General features: G+C 38.6%; 1 pseudogene; it reads left to right on the top strand.

Moving 5' to 3' along the window:
* The first annotated feature begins 2,480 nt into the window (after positions 1–2,480).
* Positions 2,481–3,977, top strand: LOC117796300 (annotated as a pseudogene).
* Positions 3,978–4,758: the final 781 nt, after the last annotated feature.

Genomic DNA, 4,758 nt, shown 5'->3' with positions numbered 1-4,758 from the left:
TTGGATTATTTATGAAATGTGCAAGCTTCAATTTAAATAGGAAATATTTTTTTAAATGACAGTTATTGTTATTACGGTTCACTGAATGCCTTCTATGTGTTAAGTACTTCACAAACTCCATTTTATTTATTTCTCACAGGAATTCCAAGGGATAGGTATTGTTTACCCATTATATATAGGGACACTGAGATTCAGGGATTTTTAATCATGGGAAGTCACATACTTAGAAACAGCAATGATTTTTTACTCAAGTCTGCTTGACTCCAAAATATATGCTCTTTTTGCTGCTCGGTGTTTCCNATTCAGTGTTTCCTTTTAAACATAAAACCATATTTTGAAACATAAGCAAAGTGATGATGAAAGGGTTCTGTCCAAAAGACACCAAAACATCTGACAAATTGCTGACATTGTCTATTTCATCAACTGGCTTGGCTTTTTATTTCACAAAATCAGCCATTTGGCTGTTTTCTGGCCCTTGCAGTGGAACTGGGTGAACTGAGGATGCCAGAGTTGATCTGTGAACCTGTATCAGAAAGGTTAAAAGACTGCCCACATTGAACTGGTTATTCAACCTCAGACTCCCTCCTTTCCCCTGGCAATTGGCCTTCCTGACCCCACGATTTTTCAGCCGGAGAGTCTAAAGGGTTGAATTTTCTCAGGGTGTCCCTTTACCTCTGGTTTGTGCAACCATAGTTTAAAAGGTTGGCCAAACTCCCAAAGCTTTTGGCCTTCCTTGCTTCTGATTGATTGTATCTGTTTTGTCTCAGATCTTCATCTTTGGATGTCTACCTCTGGCCTGGTAATTTTGCTCCAACTCCTGATTTCTCCCCTAGCCTGGCAGTTTTGGGTTATGTATTTTTGACCTTGAACAGTAGCCAGATCCAGTTAATCCAACCATAGGAGTGTTGCACACAAGACTCAAGACACTTGATTTTAGTTGGACTGATCTGAACTGGTCAATATAGCTTGAGTCCGAGAAAGTTGTTTAACTTCTGTGTCTTATGAATACATTTTCCTCTCTTCTTCATGGAGTTGTGGGAACAGCTTTAACAGTGCTTATAAAGTTGTTTATTGAAAATGTTCATGAATTCAAGGTAGTGTATTAATAACATTTTAAACTAAATTTCTGTTAATTTATATCTAAAAATAATTATGTAGGAATAACACAAGAATAGTCTTTACATACAAAAATCAAATACTTGTGAAACCCAAAATGGAGAATCAAAATTGAAGCAAATGTAGAAAATGATGGCCATTAAGATGAAATAATTGAAAAACTTATGGAAGTAGGATCCATGTTTTTTTAGATAACACTTTTATGTGTATTTCTCTCCATACTTTTTTCATTAAAAAAGTGATGTAATTTAGATACAGTAAAATTAACTCTTTTTTGTATAAATTTTTATTAGATGTCAAATGCATAGTCACATAACTACCACCAAATTAAAAATATAGAACAGTTCCATCACACCAAAATATTTTCTGTGCCTTTTTATAGTCAAATTCTACCCTTGACCCCAGTCTCTGACAATTAGTGACAACTAGTATAGAATATTTGGATTCCCTAACCATTTGTGATATTATCTGGCCCTCTTTATGCTTCCCTGTGGGAATTGGAGTTAGAGTTACCAGCACAAGAAAATACTGATATTCTGGTGATTACTATTGCTATAAGTAATAACATCCTTTTGTATGACTCGGAAATCTTGTGCCTTCTGCCAACATCTGTGAAACCAGGGCAGGTTATCTTGTTTATTTGCAAGTAGGGTAAAATTTCAGACCGTTTATATGATTCTTGACTAGTTTATTTATTCCTTTCCAATCTATATACATCTTATTTCTTTTTCTTGCCTTATTGGATTGGCTAGGAATTCTAGTATGATGTTGAAAAGGAGCTGTTTGAGGGACATCTTTAACTTGTTTCCAATCTTGGGTGTAAGGAGGGACATCTAGTTTCTCACCATTAAGTATGACATAAGGTGTTAATTTTTGATAGATGCCCTGTGTTGGTTTTAGATGTTCCCTTTTATTCCTAGTTTGCTCAGTTTTTGCTAGAGATTTTTTTCATCTTTGTTCAAGATGGATATTGGTTTGTACTTTTCTTATACCATCTTTGTTTGATTTCAGCATCAGAGTAATGCTGGCCTCATTAAATGAATTGAGAATTGTCCCCATCTTTTCTATATACAAATTCTAGAAGAGCTTGTATGTGGTTGTTATTATTTCTTTCTCAAACATATGGTAGAACTTGCCATGAAGTCACCTGGGCCTGGAATTTTCTTTTTTGAAAGGTTTTTAATTAGAAATTCAATACCTTTAAAAGATATAGGACTAGTCAGGCTATTTATTTCTTCTTGAAGGAGCTTAGGGTCATTGGTTGATAGTTCCAACATCTCTGTGAAATTCTGTTAATTACTTTCTCTTAATAATTTATTACTTTTATTTGCTGCTTTGTGTGTCTTGCAAGTTTTGGTTGAAAGATGTACATCTTATGTAGAACAGTACAGACTGAGGTAAGTAATATTCATGCCTGATAATGGGCATGCCTTTTGTTTTTGCTAGGCCTTTAGTGTGTGGAATTGTCAGCCCAAACAGAAGTTTGGGTTATTTTCTTGCTTTGGTTACAATCACTATACTACAAGCTTTAGCTTCCAGCATTGCCTTGTGTTTAGGGTAGGGGGTGATTTGCCAGAAAGTCTTTCTCAATGTCTGCTTCACTCTAAGATTTAGGTCTTCCCTGTATGCCTTTGCCTCCAGAAGGACTCTCTCCATACTTTTGAAGACCACTGTTAACTTGTTTCTAGAGTTTGCTAGCCTGGTGTTGGGAGGGGCATGGAGGTGTGTTTTGTTGTTCTGCTTCAATCCCAGTCTTAGATGGGTGCTCCATCCCTGCGCCTTAGAGGTGAGGCCTTCTCAATGATTCTTCTCATCCAGAAGTTGGCAATCCCTAATGATCTGAGCCTACATGTATTCCTGCCCTTCCCTGGGGGTTTTTCTGTTCCTTTTCTCACCTGCAATGTGTCTTCACCTGTACCTTGAGGGTAACAGAATGTAATGCCCTTTCTCCAGTGGGATAAGGCTTTTATTCTGTAGGAGACATAGGAGAGAAGGATATGGGCAGATCTTCTTGCCTTCACCCCACTGGCTGCTCTTTCCTTCTCCAAGGCTGTACCACAAGGATGCTTCTCCAGACTCATTCTGTCTCTAGTTTTCCCATGCACACTCAGTGAGGTCTGTGAGAAGGGCCTGCAAATGGGTGTGAATTCCTCTATGTCTGTGGCTCTCAGCAGTTCTATGCTTTAATTTTAAACTCTATACCCTATACTCTTCCACTGGACCTTTATGATTTATCAACAATTTCAGTCAGTTTTTGTTTGTTTGTTTTCTGGACCTGGCTGAGTAGGAGTTTCCACCATGTCACCGACATTTGCCACAACAAGGACCAAAAGTTTTGGTGGAAGAAGCCCAAGATCCGGGGCTTCTACCTTCTATCTTCTACCTGAGACAGTTGGTCAGGCTGTATAGGTTTCTAGCCAAATGAACTAACTGAACCTTTAGCCAAGTTGTGTTGAAGAGGTTGTTTGTAAGTCACACTGACCAGCTGCTTCTGTCCCTTTCCTGGATGAACCAGAAGAGGAAGCTGCCTGGCCAGAAAGACAGAACAGTGGTGGTTGTGGGGACTATAACCAATGATGTGTGTGGTGGGAGGTGCTCAAACTGGTGTGTGCACTGCGTGTGAGCAGCCATGCCTGCCACATCCTCAAAGCTGGAGGCAAGATGCTCATCTTTGACCAGTTGGCCCGGACTCTCCCAAGGGCTGTGACACCATCTTGTTCGCTGGCCCATGGAAAGACCAAAAGGTATACAGGTATGTTGGCAAAGCCCCAGGAACCCCGCACAGCCACACCAAACCCTATGTGCAATCCAAGGGCTGGAAGTTGGAGCAGGCCAGATGCTGCAAGGCCAACCTCAGCTAAAAAACTAACCCCAGATCCTGCTTTGTTATTAAAAAGATTATCGTGCTGAAAAAAAAAAATTTTAGCCAAATTTTTTTTTACCAGCTTGTATGGCATCTGGTGTTTTGCTGAAGCTAAGCGAGTGCTCTCCTTGGAGGATCTTTGCTTTCATTTCTTAAGTTAATTGTTTGCCCTGTGACCACAGCTCTGTAATAGATTCAAGAAAAGTTGCAATTTTGTAAATTATCTAGCTTTTTTTTTTCCTTTGGTCGTAAGTATGGAGTGATGTTCTTTCCTATTTTTTACTTCCTATATGAAGCCAGAAACCCTATTTCTTGACTTATAAGAAAATTTATTTCTAGGTGTTCAAACCATCTACAAGCAAATCTTATTTCATAAGCCAAATGTCAGGTAATTTCGGACCTCCAGTAAAAGAAAATCCAATCCAAAATATGTAAACCAGAAGTTCTTATTGTCTTGTTTGAAGGGAAAAGTGGAGGTACAGGTTTAAATCAAGTCAACAATTTTGTTAGCGTTCTGGGTTCTTTCTCTTTCCCACTCTGCTATTCTCAGGTCATTGTTGTATCCTTTAGGGTAACTTACTCCAGGGTCCCAGGATGGCTACTAAAGTTCTGGACATCACATCACAGAGCTGAAAGCAAACAAGCTACACTTTAAAAATATAAATAAAATTAATGGCCTTTTTGTGTCATTATTTTTTAAGAGAAAGAAAAAATCTCAAAAGGCTTCCCATCAGACTAGCCACATGTCTTATTCAACAGGATTGGGTCACATGCCCATT

This window comes from Ailuropoda melanoleuca, chromosome 15 (assembly GCF_002007445.2).
Source record: "Ailuropoda melanoleuca isolate Jingjing chromosome 15, ASM200744v2, whole genome shotgun sequence".
In the NCBI taxonomy this organism is placed as follows: Eukaryota; Metazoa; Chordata; class Mammalia; order Carnivora; family Ursidae; genus Ailuropoda; species Ailuropoda melanoleuca.
This window is presented reverse-complemented; position numbering and strand designations above follow the sequence as displayed.